The 16786-nt window shown below is 35.7% G+C and overlaps 1 long non-coding RNA gene across 2 annotated transcripts in view; it reads right to left on the reverse strand.

Moving 5' to 3' along the window:
- LOC102154294 overlaps positions 1-16786 on the reverse strand; it is a 192113-nt gene that overhangs the window by 17564 nt on the left and 157763 nt on the right. Inside the window, exon 12 of one of the 2 annotated variants that reach the window (XR_005376321.1) lies at positions 8575-8657. The exons of the other annotated variant lie outside the window; for it this stretch is intronic. This is a non-coding gene — a long non-coding RNA (uncharacterized LOC102154294). Of the gene's footprint in view, positions 1-8574; positions 8658-16786 lie in introns of those variants that run through there. 2 annotated transcript variants of the gene reach the window in all.

Below are 16786 nucleotides of genomic sequence, written 5' to 3' on the forward strand. Positions count from 1 at the left end.
TTTGTTCCTGGCTAATCTAAGAATCCTCGATATTTCCCAAGAGATGGGAATGTCTTTTTTATTCCTGGTGGGCATCTGGAACTATACTGGATGTTTTATGCTAACAAGGTGATTCATGATCATCCCCTGAAGCCACAAGTTATCAGTTAGATGTCTGGAAGGGGTAAGAGGGCACTGAAGAGAGTTCGACCAAGGGTGCAATCACTTAATCAATCATGTCTGTGTAATAAAGCCTCAATAAAACTTTGGTCACCGGAGCTCAAGTGAGCTTGTCTGGCTGGCAATACCCTGTGTGTATAGTTACACAATGCAGATGGGATAAAGGAACAGGGTCCGTGACTACACAGGGAGAAAGTGACCAGAAACTTCATGTTTGGTCTTTTCCCAGACTCTGTCTTTTCCTTTGATTGCTTCTAATTTGTGTCCTTATCTTTTAATATAATTTATGCCCTTATCTTTTAATAAACATAACTGTGAGTATAATAGGTTTCTATGAGTTCTGTGAGTCTAGTGGATTATCAAACCTGAGAGTGGTTGGGGGAAAATTCAAAATTTGCAGTTATTAGATGTCTTCAGCAGACTTAATCTTGTAGTTTAACACTGGCTTTAATCACCAAGCTAAACTGTTGAAAGGAAATTCTTTTTTCATTTTAAATCTGTTATAACTGAATGAGTATTCAATGTATGAATACAATTCTGTATTTACATTTGTAGAGAACTAACTGGTAGCTCTTGTTATGTAATAATTCAGTATCTTCAACTGCTTGATTTCTAAAATAATGTACTTGATTTTCTTTTATGAAAATATTTTCACATGTTAAAAATTCTAACCGTTAAATATGTGTTAGGACCTAATTTATGATGTAATTGTTTAGATATAGTGTGTACGTAATAATTTTAATTAAGAAAACATTTTACATTTTAAATCTTATCTGTGTAGCCAATGCATGTTTGTTTGTTTTATGTTTGGTCCACTAGTTTATTTCTCATGATGATGCACTGGTATTTTTACTAATACTCCCATGAAACTGCCTAACCAATTCTTAGATGTATTCTGATAGTGACTAGGAAGCTAATAAATTCTGAAAAAATAAAAGCAATCATATTTACCTCGAACAAATGACATATTAATAACATTTTAAACAATGAATTTTTAGATGAAGTGTGAGGTATATCATAAGTGATATCTTTAACATTAGTGAAATAGCAGACCCTGGCCTGAAGACAGTGTTCCTACAAGCTGCTTGGAAGAATAGCACAATAAACTTAGGACTCCATTGGCTATCATTTTAAGAAATTTAAGAGCATTAGATTTAGAAGATACTAGAAAGTAAAAAGATCTTTCATTCTTTTTTATTTTACTTTTGAACTCAAAGTTGGTATAGTTTTTCAATAGTCAAAGCAAAATATTTTTATTTTTGAACGATCAAATTGTCCAGCCCCCAGTGTTGTTTTTCAGTCCAGATAGTGATCTTCAAATCTTTGTAGTGAGAGAAAGACAAATTGCTTCGATGGGAAGAGTTCCAGAAAATGAGCTACAATACTTGACCCAGTGTCAAGCTGGAGTCTGGCTGCTTTTTTTCCCCCGACTTTAATGACGCTAACCTTCAGTTATGATGGGGAAATATAATACACTCCTTTACAGAGACCTGTTCTTCTGAATCACAAATTCCAAATGTTATGCAAAAGAATTAAAGTCTTAGCAGAAAAAAGAATTGAACCCTGCTGGCTTCTAGCCATAAAGTGATCTATTCTATTAACATCAACAATTTGTAAGTTTTTGATTTCTAAAATGAGAATACAAAAGGCTTGACAGAAATATTTTGAGAACAAACACCTTTTCTAAAGTGACAAGAAATTACTAGAAGGCAAAGTAAGTTGGCTTTTGAACATGTGAAATAAAATGTTTCCTTTTGAAGCTAGATTTTCCAAAATATCAATGGTATGGTGAAGGATCAGTGATTTTCTGTTAGTTAAAATTAGTATTTAAAAAACCTTGCCAAACATGGCAAGAACAAGAGCAGATGGAGATAAGATGATGCAGAAACTTCTGCCTAAGCTCTTGGATGCATTAGCAAATAATCAAACATTTTAGAAAAAATGAAATATGTTCTGGTAAGAGATGTGGAAAAATGCCAATTTCTGGAGAACAACTAGGTTCTTTTCAGAGAAAGAAAACATATGAAAGAATTATTATGGTATTTTCCCTGGCACATTTGGTTTTAAAAATGTACTCCCATTTACTATGATAAAACAGAACATATTAAAATAGAAAAATAGCGGGCTAATAAAAACAGAAAATATAGCATAATACTAGTGGAGACAGGTTTTAAAAATTATCTTTAATTTATACTTCTGCTATTACCAACTCTGCTTTTCTTATTACATATACCAGTTTTCTGCTCACTAATGAAAGCAGCATATTTTTAAGTGATGATTTCTGTGCATATTTTTATTCTGTTTTCTGGTTATTTTTAATTTGGTGTTTTGCTTCGCTGTTACTTTTTTAAGCTGATGACATGTCATCAATTATTTCTTGTTTTGCTTTCCAGACAAACAATGCAGTTATTTCCCAGTCCACAAAAATTATTCTCATAACACAGAACAAAGTGTCTTTACTCCATAAGTTTTTATGGAAGAATAACATGATAAATGAGTATTCCTGTAAACACTAATAAAAGATAAACTTTTCTTACAATGCAATATGTAATATATGAAGAAATTACTGTATTTAACACTGAAGTATTTAAAAGCATGTTGAATTTTTCTATAAGGACCAGATTAAAAATGGTATGAATGAGATCCTTTCCTAATTAACACATTAATGTTTCATATCATAAACTGTCTTCAACAACCTAAGAATCTGCTGGCACCATTGGAAAAAAAATAGCAACTTTACTTCATAAACACATCACTTGAAGAACCAAACACTCTTTTGGTTGTTAAAAGATTTGAAAAGCAGCCCTAAGAACAGATTTGAAAACAGGAAGCCAAAGTAGGGGGGACTTGTTTTTTCCAAATTCTCAGAATGTTTGCAAAATGGCACTAACAACTTCCAAATGAAATTTTTGGATCTTATTTTTCATTGGGAAATGGCTTGCAGTTTGGAGAAAACCAGTCATCTCATGAAATCAATAATTTTCATTACTGCTGAATTTGAAAATGTATAATGTTTGGGCTTTGAAACACTTCTAAATCATATTGTGTATTATCTATCTGGACATGGGTTGACATACAAAATTTTAATTCTAGAAGACCCACTTTAACCCCTCTGATAGTTTAGGTTCCTGAAACCATTTCCCCCAGTACACTGTCACAGCTAGTGTTTTACCTAATTGGAAATTTTGACAATACCTACATTTTAGGACAATTTCTATAATAATCAGTATTAGTGTAATGAGAAATAAGAGTTTTTCTCATTATTCATCATCCTATTTATTTAATAAGTAAATCCTGAAAATAACAAGACGTTTTTCAATCATTATTGACCAATGTTGTCTCTCACTCCATCTCCATCCAACAGAAAAAAGGAAAAGTGGTCAATATTTACTTTGAGAAATCTGTTTACTTAACTGTCTAAAGACATAGTCAAATTTAAAAAAAGTACACACCTGAATATATCAATAAGTTAATAATCTTTTCATGAGAAAAAATGAGAGGAAATAGGACAAATGATTTTGAAACCAATTAGAGAATTAGTTTTCCAGTAAGTAGAATATACTTACTAATATACTATTCTTTAGAAATTAAAATAAATTTCCAGAGTTTCTTGCAAATTTTCCACACACTGCTTTTAGTTGATAATCAGTAGGCAAGCCATTCATCTTTTAGATGAGAAATCTATTCTTAATAATAAATTACTGTAACTTAGAGGGGGAAGAGCCATACACAAAGAATAAATGAACCTCAAAGTCGTCATTATAGCTACAATCATGACATAGATTTCTCATTAATGACTTTCAAGTTTACAACTTCCCTTAAATAGAAATTTTATTCCTACATGCTAGCTGGAGAAAATAGTGATTCTTGAATGGGGACTTTCATTAGCCTTGGGCTTCCTGGCCGTAACCTTCCTTTCTATTATTATCTGATTATCCTTACAGGGAATTGCCTTTCTTTTGCTTCCTATAATCTTGATGGAAGGATATTTTCTAGCTCCCTGCTATCACTGCCCACCTTTCACCTTAGAAGACAGGTGGGCATGTCCTTTTCCCTGTAACCACTTGAGCCCAGGGCAGGCATGTGACCACCTGAAAATGAAATTCCTATCTATGAGGACCACTACATCAAAGACAGTAGTGACAATGGCAGGGACTAATCAGTCAAGGTAAGCTGATTAGGCATTCCTCCCAGAGATGGCTGTTTTCCCCATAATCTCAGCTTCTTAGCTGATTCCCAGACCTAATTCTGCTAGCCTCCCAAATATTTTTCCGATTTCTTATCAAACTACCTATTTGCTTAAATCATCTAGAGTTGATTCCTGTCGCTAAGAAAGCTAATTATCTACACTAGTCAATTTATCTTTAGGTATTTCTTATTTTATTAAGACTTTTTTTGAAGGGTACCTGGGTGGTTCAGTTGATTAAACATTTGACTCTTGATTTTGTGATATTGAGTCCTACCAGTGTGGAGCCTGCTCAGGATCCTCTCTCTCTTCTACTCCCTCTGTCCCTCTCCCCTCCTTCTCTCTGTTTCTCAAAAAAAAAAAAAAAAAAGAAAAAAAAATTGAAAGTGATCTGTATCAGTTTGTTTTTTGAGACCTGTACTATTTGGCCTGTAATTTTACCTGTTTCTTATACTCAAACTCTTGTTCCAAGATATTAGTGACTAAGCATAATATTAATAAGATTTCATTACATTTGGACACAACTCTTAAATTTTAAATACATTTATACATATCGGTCATAAAAAAGGATGAGATCTTGCCATTTGTGACCTAGAGGGTATTATGCTGAGTAAAATAAGATGAACAGAGAAAGACAAATACCATATCATTTCACTTATATGTAGAATGTAAAAAACAAAACAAAACAAAAAAAAGCAAAGCAAATGGATAAGCAAACAAATAGCAGAATCAGACCTATAAATACAGAGAATAAACTGATGGTTGCCAGAGGGAAGGAGGCTGACAGGAATTGGCAAAATGGGTGAAGGGGAGTGGGAAATACAGGCTTATCATTATGGAATGAATAAGTCAGAAGAATAAAAGAAACAGCACAGGCAATATAGTCAATGGCATTGCAATAGTGTTATATGGTGACAGATGGTAGCTACACCTGTCCTGAGCATAGCAATTATATAGAGAAGTTGATCACTATGTGGCAGTCCTGAAGCTAATGTAAAACTCCAATATGTGTGTATGGTGGTGGTGGGGGGGTATTCTTTCACACCACCAAGCATGCTTAGGATACCAGCTGGATGTCCTACAATTCAATTCAGTTCTGACACTATCTATTGGATATAGCATCAGATTCCACCAATCTCAAGTCCAGGTTATTACCTGTGCTTTGTAAGCAGAAAGGAGTTTGGGATCCCCAGAAAAATAAAGACAGATACAGCTTTCTTGACATAAAAATAGTCTTTTTGGCCCACAGCCATCTTGTGACAGAATGTAGGAAGAGTCACTATCAGGCTAGGAGATAGCTTAATCATAGTCAAAAGTGAAGAATGACCTCACTCACACTCTTGAGTTATCTTTGCATGATCTAAGCCCCTTTGAACACTTGGATACCAGGCCAGTTAGAGCCAGAGAATTGATGATGCCGACACTTGCAGGTCCTCATGACTTTGACCTGGACTCAGTCTCCTTAAGATGACTTTTGCTCCAGGGCCATGCAGATTCCCCATTGTGCAAGCCCCTTCATGAATATGTATACATACACTTAGCTTAAAACTTCTCCAACTTTGTTGTTGAGGAGACACTACCTAGGGAAAATATCCTTGGTTTTCTCCTTTACTTGCCACAAGTAAAAAACTTCCTTTTCCTATTTTTTGGTTTAGTTGTGTCTTTTGGCTCAGCACTCACCAAGAGGTAAACCCAGTTTTGGTTACAACTTCCAAACTACTGGCTACAAATTGTAGGATCCAACAACCCACTCCAACTCAGAATGCCAACCACATGTCCAGGTTGTTACCTGTACTTCTGACCAAGTGGCTATGAATCAAATATTTCCACAAACCCCTCCTTGGGTTCAATTAATTTGCTAGAGGAGCTCATAGAACTCAGAAACCCATTCATTCATTAGATTATTGATTTATTATAGATATTAAAGCATATGAATCAATAGCCAGATAAAAAGGACAATGTCTCAAACAAAGGAACTCCTGTCCTTGTGGAGTTTGGGACCTTGCACAGTGGCACATGGAAGTGTTCTGGTTCCCCCACCTGGAAGCTCTCAGAACCTTCTCTCTCTCTCTCTCTCTCTCTCTTTTTATGGAGGCATCATTACATAAGCATGAGTGATGAAATCATTGGCCATTGGTGACTGATTTTATCTAGCCTCTTTCCTGGGAAGTCAGGGGGAAACACTGAAGGTTTCACCCTCTTAGTTGGGTTTCCCTGGCAACCAGCACCCATTAGGTGCTTTCTGAAAGTCATACATTAACTTAAAATCAGTTGTAGAAAGGGGCTTGAATAAAAAATACCCATTTCACTTTTATGGTTCTGAGTGATTTTAGGAACTGAGGACAAGAGACCAGATTTGACAAAAGATACTCCTATTGTTCTTACCAGTCAGGAGATTCCAAGGCTCTGAAAGCTGTGAGCCAGGAATCATATAAAAACCACCTGGAAAAAGAAAGAAAAGAAAGAAAAGAAAAGAAAAAAAAAAGAAAAGAAAAGAAAAGAAAAGAAAAGAAAAGAAAAGAAAAGAAAGAAAAGAAAAGAAAGAAAAGAAAGAAAAGAAAAGAAAAGAAAGAAAAGAAAAGAAAAGAAAAGAAAAAGAAAGAAAGAAGGAAAGAAAAGAGAAAGAAAGAAGAAAAGAAAGAAAGAAGAAAGAAAGAAAGAAGAAGAAAGAAAGAAGAAGAAAGAAAGAAAGAAAGAAAGAAAGAAAGAAAGAAAGAAAGAAAGAAAGAAAGAAAGACGGACATCTGAATGGGGACGCCTGGGTGGCTCAGGGGTTAAGCATCTACCTTTGGCTCAGAGTGGGATCCTGGGATCCTGGGATCCTGGGATTGAGTCCCATGTTGGACTCCCTGGAGGAGAAGGGCTTGCTTCTCCCTCTGCCTATGTCTCTGTCTTTCTTCTATGTCTCTCATGAATTAATAAATAAATTATTAAAAAAATCTGAATGACCAAATATTATTTCTTATCCTATTTAATATTATACTATGAAACTAAGAAATAGGAAAAAATAGGGGGAAGTCCATAGGCATTGTTTTGGGATAACTGGTTTAAGGTTGTGTAGAACAATATCAAGGATTAAGAAAGATTAAGTGTCAAGAAGAAATCTACAATGGTATCTATTTCATATCCTACGAGATCTAACAGAAACCTCAGTGGAGTCTGGGAATCTCCTGCCTCCAATGTCTTTTTCTGGGACACTCCCTCTGGATAAATGTAGGAAGAGTTCTAAGGATCCTGGCCACTGAAGTCTTAAACTTCCTTTCCTTAGTTGACCTCCTGGCTAGACCCTATTCACTGTGTTAAGGGTAGGCTATCTGAGTGGATATTAATGGACAGTGGCTAACACAAAGAAGTATTTTAACTGAACTTATTGATTTTAATAATTGGTATTTGTAAGCTCTCAAATAATATTCAAATAAAAAATATGTAACCTATGTCCTCAAGGAGGCTCCTTTCTAAACAATTGCCAAAAGACAGAAAGAGAAATGAAGGGTGTGACAATGTCTATATGAATCAGAATTATATTTGGATTTATGAGGTCAAGTTATTCACCTGCTATTTCTATTTGAATGAGCTTACACAGGGAAATCTAGGAATAAGTTGAACTTATGGTGATGAGCAGAGGAGCAGATAGGGTCAGAAGGAGCACAGTGATCCATGTGGTGAAGAGCCAACAGGTCCCAAAGGCTAATGGATCTAGCATGCTCCAGGGCCAGCTGATAACATTATGTATCCTGGCACCACGCTCTGAAGACCTTGCACATTGTGTAAAAGGTGAACGCATTGCTGGACAAAATTCCAAGTGGAACAGTGTACATTGACTCTCCTAAGGGTACATTTGAACTTTTGGTCAAAGGACAGGCTAGTGAATTCTGGAGGAAAAGAGCATAAAACATCAGAATATTTTTGTTCTAAAGAGTATACAGTCGAGTCATGCTGTAGTGGGGCTGGTCATATTGTACTTCTCATAATATTTTTCTAGTATAATTTGCTATTTGAGCGCTGTTTTTCTCTCTGAAATATGGAAAACTTGGATCCTTCTTGACCAAATTACTATAAACAATGACAGACTTATTGGACCTTACATAATGACATTCACACATAACAAAATTCAGCTCTAAGTGGAAGATGAACACTTACAGGAGACAAAATTTAATTTTTCCTCCTGCATGAATTGTACATACCCACAACCCTCACATCACTTTTCTTTTCTTTCTTTTCTTTTTTTGTTTTTTTGGTCCTCTCCAGAGCTCAACTTAGCCTCTCACTCTATGGTTGCTTACTGCTATCATGATGATCAAACAGCAGGCCACTGGAAGGAGGAAAGAAAATGGTCAAAGAGTAACCACATCACATCAACTTATAGTAGTGCCAGAGTAACATAAAACAGTTCCACAGAGTTGTATAATTTTTGACCTGGATTTATTCTTAAATACTACATGATACTGATCTCTTTGCTTTCACCCTGTGGTGAACTCTAGTGCCTGGAAAGGACTTTTTTCTCTATTTCCCTTTGGTGTTATATTCTGTTTATCTAAATAGCACAAGCACAAAACTAAAAGGATTATATTATTAGAGATGAGGTTTTAAGCATTTGTTATTCATGCTTTCAGAGCCAGCTCTACAGGGAATTAAGGAACAATACATTTTAAGTGTTTAGTGTTGTTTATTACTGTAAGATCCAGCTTATAGGCCCAATCTTGATTAATAATTAGAATAGTAGAATATTATTTGTCACAAGAAAACTTACTACGAAGAATAGCTATGCTAGGTTAGGACGCTCTTGCGTCTCATTCATGGGCCTATTTTACTTCAATCCAAGAATCCAAGTGTCAGATTTCACCAATGCAGTAAGGATGTATTGTGTTCTTTTGGTTTGTGACATAATTAGATGGTATTTTTATTGGTGGGCCAGGATATGATTGAATAATTCTTTGGTCCAGCCACTCCTTGACATATTGAAATTATAAAGGAAACATGTACTCAGTGGACCACAGCTCAAAAAGAAAAATGTAAATCCCACTTGATTAGTAGCTTTGATTGGGTTCCAAATCCTCACAGCGTGATCTCTATTCATAAGTAGTATGTGTCCTAACCCCAAGATTCTGAATGACTGACTTTTTCTCTACCTTGAACTCAAACAAAATATTAAGATCTTGGCACCTTGCAACCAGCTCTAGGATAAAGGAGGCCATAGTGCTGAGAAAACAAGTTGATATGAGATATGATGAAAAATTCAGTGAAATTATGTTTATTTGAGTATTATTTTATAATTATTACATTTGAAGAGTATACCATAAGTAACTTATGGAACTTTATGTGTAAATGTGAAAGAGTGAGGAAGATGAAGGTCAGAGGAGAAAAGCTTTAAGAATACAATGACCAGGATGCCCAGGTGGCTCAGTGGTTGAATGTCTGCCTTTTTGGCTCTGGTCGTGGTCCCCTGGTCCTGAGATCAAGTTCCACATCAGGCTCCCTGCAGGGGGCCTGCTTCTCCCTCTGCCTATGTCTCTGACTCTCTCTCTCTCTCTGTGTCTCTCATGAATAAATAAATTTTTTTAAAAAAGAAGAAGAATACAATGACCATCCCTACGAAAGCATAGTCAGATCAAGGTCAAAGAATGAGATCAATATTATTAGTGATTTCTCCTTCTCCAAGGACTTAATCAATTAAGCAGATACTGCATTCGAGTTTTATTTATTGAGCTAGCATTGATTTTTAAGTCTAATAACTCTAGCCCTAAATTCTTTTCATGTTAGTTTTTTAAGGTATTTTTTTGGCAACAATAATGAATAAAAGTGTAAACTTGTAAGTGTATCATCTAGTAAATTTTTTTTACAAAATTACTACAGTCAAAAAAACAAAACAAACCCAAAATTACTACATTCATATTAACCATCACCAAGATTAAGAAAATAGGAAAATACATGGACTCAGAAATCCTTCCTTGTGACTCTGTACTGTCAAAAACCTGTCCTGTCATAAGTTACCAGTATTCTGCTCTCTAATGTAATAAATTAAGTTGATCTAGCATTGATTTTTATAAATTGAATTGCATATATACTGTCTTTTGCCTTTCACTAAGCACGTATGTGATATTCTTGCAATATATTTGTTATTGTTGTTGTTGTTGCAAAACAATATTTCAGCCATTTTCATTGCCATATAGTATCCCATTTTCTAAACATACCACAGATGCTTTGTTTCTTTTCATAGGTGATAGGCATGGGTAGAGTGTTAGAGCTATTACAAATACTGCTGCTAGGATATTTGTACATGTCTTTGGAAGTTCAGATGTATTTATTGCTATTATGTGAATATAGAGAAGTGGAATTCATAGGTCAAATATTACATGCTTAGCTGTGATATTTGTAACCATGGATGCATGGGTGGCTCATTTGTTTAACTGTCGGACTCTTGATTTTGGCTCAGGTCATGATCTCAGGGTTCTGGGATGAGGCCAGTATAGGATTAAGTATTTTGTTTGCTGTTGACATGTAGAAATAAAATTGATATTTATAGGTTGGTCTTATATTCAATAAAATTCTGAAGTTCAGCTCTTTTTTCTATAGTTTACAGATTATTTTGAATTTTCTTCTTAATCATATAGTATCCAAATAATAATTTAAAAAATTTCTTCCTATCCAATCATTATGCTATTTATTTTATGCTTCCTTAATGCATTAGCAAGGTCCCACTGGTACAGTGATGAATAAAACTGCTAATAATGGTCATCCTGTTTCATTTCTAAGGGTACAGAGGGGGAATATGCCATCACTTCACTACTAAAGTATGCATTCCATGTTTTTCTTATAGAAGACCTTTATCAAATTAAGGAAATTATCTTAGCTTTTCTGCAATGTTGATTAGTTTTTATATAGCAAGCAAACTTTTTTTTAAAGATTTTATTTATTTATTCATGAGACACAGAGAGAGAGGTAGAGACACAGGCAGAGAGAGAAGTAGGCTCTTCTCAGGGAGCCCAATGTGGGACTTGCTCCCAGGGCCCCGGGATCACGCCCTGAGCCAAAGGCAGATGCTCAACTGCTGAGCCACCCAGGCACCCCAGAGCAAGCAAACGTATTCCTCATGTTAATATATTGTAATATTTTATCTTCTTAACATATTTCTATATTTTATTTGTTAAATTTTGCTTAGATGTTTTACATCTTTGCTTATGTTTTTTGCATCTTTGTGTCATCTTTCTTTATATTATTCTTGTTAAAGCCTGAATTTTAACTTTATTGTAATGTCCTTATCAAGTTTGGAATGGAGATTATGTCTACTTTATAATTCAGCTTATGGATCAATCCCTTTTTTATATTATAAAGATATATATATGATTGATATATATATATATAAAGAAGATATATATATATATGATTGATAGTATTCCTTCCTAATACTATCCTAATACTATTACAAGAGTCTTCTGGTGAAACTATTGAGGTTTTTTTTTTTCCCCCCCTTTGGCACTTTTAAGTTATTGATTATATCTCTTTAAGAGACAGAGGACTATTCAAATTTTATATTTCTTCCTGAATCAGTTTTAGGGAGTAATATTTAATAGGGAATTTATTTCCTTTAACTTTTCAGTTTTGCTAGGCAAAGAAGTGGTAATCATATACTAATATGAGCTCAATATAGTTTCATAGCAGTGTTCCTTTCTTTCCCATTATTGATATTGCATTTTTTTTCTTTTTTCTCTTTTAACATTTCCTAAGGGTTATTCAACCAACTTTCGTCTCTGTGATTTAATAACATATTTGTTTTCTATTTTGTTGACTTTTGTTCCTAATTTTAATAATCCTATTCAGTGAGGCCAAGTGTAAGCCATCAATGTTGAATAAACCCCAAACAATATCATAGTCTGTAATGTATAGTGCAGATAAATGCCATCACTAAAAATTTATGTAGAAATAATGGACTCATGATGCCTTAGTTTACTTCACCTTCTGACACTTATAGAACCAGATGGATATTGGAGACTGGCCGTAGACTGTCTCAAACTCATCTAGTAGGACCCTAATCACAATCACTGTGACAGATGTGATATGTTTTGTAGAGCAGTTTTAGTAAGGTCTCAGATAGTGATATGAAACCATTGATTTGATGAATGTTCTTTGCCATCCTAATCTGAAGTGTGTTGGTAGTTTTCATTAACCAAAAAAGGACAACAGTATTCTCTTATATTTTTGCTTCAAGATTATGTACATCCTCCCAACATCTTTCACTCTTTCACACTACAGTCTAAAGAAATCTAGACTATCTTGACAGTCTCAGAATATCACATTGATTCATTATATCAATTAAGTTGATATAATTATATCAGTTAAGTTGAATGAAAAAGAGGTGATGAGTAGCTCAGAGAACTTGGTAAGACACATGCATTCTTAAGGGCAAAAAAAAAAATGGTGAAGATTCAGGAGACTGTCACATCTATAAAAATTTAAGTGTCTGGTGATCTTGAGATTGGCAAGACGCATCTTTCAAAGTAAAATGTAAATTACTAAATCTTGTAATTCCTAAACCAAAGAACAAAACACAACACCAGGTGTGCTTCATTAGTTTTTTGGAACCAATATGTTCTATATATAGGGAAACTTATCTGCCTAATATTCTGGATGACACAAAAATTATCTGGGGAAGGGGGGAGTGTTGCAGGAGGTCTAAAGTATCATCCAAGCCACTTTGCAACTTCAGCCAACTAATTCTGCAGACCCTAAGATTTTTGATGTATTAACTGTGAGAAAAGATGCTGTGTAGAGCTTGTACCAAGCTTTAGTCAGAGAATCATAATGCAAGGCTTTTGTGGAAGACTATGCCATCTGCAGTGGAAAGTTATATAACTTGTGAAAAACAATACCTTTGTGCTACCAAGCACTAAAAGAGAAAAATTCTTTAATTATGGGATTCCAGGTAACCTTGCAGCAAGAACTGTCTATCATAAGTGAGGTTCCATCAGACTAGCAGAGACATAGCTTGAGCAGGTCCACATACAATCCATTGTATGAAAAAAGTGGTGCATCTAAAATCAAATTGTAGCTGGATCAGGGGTCATAAGCAAGCTGTGTAAGCAGCAAGATTAGGCCAGTGCTACATAAGCATCCTTCCATTTATTCAGGCCTATGACCAGATTAAAAAGATCTATGACCAGATAATAGAGGACAAAAATGCCCAATTTTGGTTAACATATCTATCAACTCAATATACAGGTTTAGATCAGTAATCTATGCTCATTTCACTAAAAAGTATCATTTTACATAATTATGAGGGGAAAATCCTCTGAATAATTAGAGCTTTCGGTAGTACAATAGCATTTATTTATTTATTTATTTATTTAGTCTAAAATTAAAATATATAGATAACCCTGAGCAGTGGTAAAATGGATTGGCTGGCTGATCAGAGACCCAAAAAATTGGAAAGTAAGTACGAGGAGATCTAAAGTAATGGCTTATGGGTATATCCATGAAATAAACAAGAAATGTAAAGATATTTGCCCACCTCTAGAGAGCATCCACCAAAGGAGAGGTACTAAACACCAGCGTACAGCCAATGACCCAGCCAATTGTTGTCAGCCAGTTTTTATCTTTGTCTTATTGGAACATGATGGGCACATAAATGATGTGGTCATGGTGTCAGAAATGGAGGCTAAACACAGACTTAAACAGATCTAGCTGTTGTCATCACAGAATTTCAAACTTGCCAGCAATAAAGAATTATGTTGGGCTCTCAATAATAAACTCTCCCTTTAGAGGACCACACAGCCATGTATCAGCAAGTTGGCTACTTTGGGCTTCTTGTATCATGGAAGGATCAGAGCTTCCTTTTCACAGGAATAGATACATTTTTCCATACATAGGTTTGTTTTTCCTGATTTCAGGGCCTCAATCAGCACCACTATCTAATGTTTTATTTAGGATTTGACCTATCAGCTTGAGATCCCACATAATGTCACAATAGACTAGGTAATCTACTTCTAGATAAAAGGAGATGCAAACATAGGCCCATGACCTTACGATCACACCACAAAAAAATGGTGGCTTAAAAAAAATTGGTGGCTTGATAAAATGTTGGAATTGTTTGTTAAAGGCACAACTGGAGTGCCAACTTGGAGGTGATGCGGTACCACCCTATAGGATATAGGATACATAATGAATCAAAGGTCTGCATATGGCTCTGTGTCTCTAATAAGAAGACAATGGTCTGGGAACAGACAGTGTAAGGAGGAATTGTCACACTTTTTATCACACCAGTTGACCCATTTTGAGCTCCACAATGTGGGAGGTCTTATTCTAGGAGATACAATAAGAATATCATTGAATCATAAAGTGAATCTGTCACCTAGGTATTTTGAGCTCCTTGCTGCTCATGGACCAATAGTCAAAAAAGGGAGTCATTTTCTTGGGCAGTGATAGTAACCCTGATCATAAATGGATGGGTACAGCCACCCCCATCCTGAGAAGGACATTGTGATCAGGAGGTCAGACCTCTCCAAGATGCCTAGCTGGGTCACACTACCAGTTAAGCTACTACAAAGAAACCTAGAATAGAGAGTGGAGTAGGAATACAATGAGTTTCAATTGGAGAATCCAGCCTGAGGTGGTAGGAACTTTGGTTCTTGTGACTAAAAGCCCATTTCTAAATCTCCCCTGAAAAATACAGACCTTTAGGAGGACTACTTGCTCTGTGCTTATGAAGAAGTAGATCTAAACCGCATATAAGTTGAACTATCTGGGTGGCTGAGTGGTTTAGCACCGCTTTCAGCCCAGGGTGTGATCCTGGAGACCCAGGATCGAGTCCCACATCGGGTTCCCTGCCTGCTTCTCCCTCTGCCTATGTCTCTGCCTCTCTCTCTCTCTCTCTCTCTGTGTGTGTCTCTCATGAATAAATAAAATCTTAAAGAAAAAGTAAGTTGAACTACGCAAGAAAAGGAGACACACTTCCCAGACCCTCCTCAATGAAGGACTTGTTCACTAACCATGGGAATACTGTCAGTGGATATCTCCTACTTGTCTCCTACTCATTCATTGACAAGTGGCTACACTTACCTTGGCTGCCTTGCCTTCAGAGAATCAGCAAACCTAAGGTAATGCCCTTCCCAGAGCAGCCCGTGTCCAGTGATTAACAAACACAGTGGTAGAGATCCAATCATTTTGGCTTCAGACAGAACACTAACAATCCTTTCTTATCCCAGAACTTCCTACTGGTTTAGCTAATGCTTTGTCCAGACAGCTTTGCATTTTGACTATTTCTTCTGACATGCCCTGCTTCTACCACTTTCTTTTCATAGGTGTCATCCTTGCAAATATCTTGTATCCCAAACTCCATCTCAGTGTCTGGCTCTAAAGGACCCATGATACAGTGTTCTGAACCCAGGAGATTACTAGCATCTCTAAACCTCTTCTCTAAAAATTCTCAAAATTTCTGCCTCTTCTTGAGTTTTCTCTTTGCCTTTTTTTTCCCTTCTCTTTCTTTTTTTTTCTTTTCTTTTTTTCTCTTCTTTTTTTTTTTCTTTTCTCTTTGCCTTATACAGAATAGTAAATACTTTGAAGGGAAATAAGGCATAAAATGTCAGCCTCATCATAAAACCTACTTCTCCCTTGGACCTTGCTCTCTCAAATTCTGATCACCCTGACTGCTTCTCCATGCCTTCAGATACTAACTTTTGTATTTTATCTAGATTTTTTAGTTTTTCTCAGTGGGAAGGTCAATGAAATACAAGCTACTACATTCTAACTTTTGTATTTTATCTAGATTTTTTAGTTGTTCTCAGTGGGAAGGTCAATGAAATACAAGCTACCACATTCTCTAAGTCAGCTTAGGATACCACAAAACAATCCCATGGACTGGGTGGCTTAAACAATGTAAGTTTATTTTCTCACTGTTCTGGAGGCTGAAAGTTCTGGTGAGAATACTTTTCTTGACCTAGGGACAGAAAAATTTTCCCTTTTCTTCTCTTTTAGGTTCTTTGGTTAGTCTAATAATTAAATCAACACAGCACAGATTAATAGGCGAAAAACAAATTTTGTGCATATTGAGGATCTATCAAAATGTGAATCTTCCTGACAGCCAGTTAATTGAGGGTTATATGCTATTCTGAGCTAAGGAGAAGGGGATAAGGATCTTGGGCTTCAAAGGTGAGGAAGGCAATTTTACAGAAACATGAGAAGAGCAGATGTTTGGTAAACAAATGACTGCCATGCCAGGCAGACAAATCTTTCTGACATACAAAGGTCATCTCTGGTAATAGGCTCTTTCTTTGGGATAGGCTGCTCCCTCTCTAAATTCTTTTAGGAAGTTAAGGGGGAAGTAAAAAGCTCTTCCTGAGTCTTCTTGGCCCAGATTATCTTTAGCTCCAAATAATCCACGTGCCAAAGTGGCACATTCTGAGGTGGCATATTCTATTCCCTGTCATTGGCTTGCAAGAATTGCCTTAC

The sequence above is a fragment of the Canis lupus genome, chromosome 22 (genome assembly GCF_011100685.1).
Source record: "Canis lupus familiaris isolate Mischka breed German Shepherd chromosome 22, alternate assembly UU_Cfam_GSD_1.0, whole genome shotgun sequence".
In the NCBI taxonomy this organism is placed as follows: domain Eukaryota; kingdom Metazoa; phylum Chordata; class Mammalia; order Carnivora; family Canidae; genus Canis; species Canis lupus.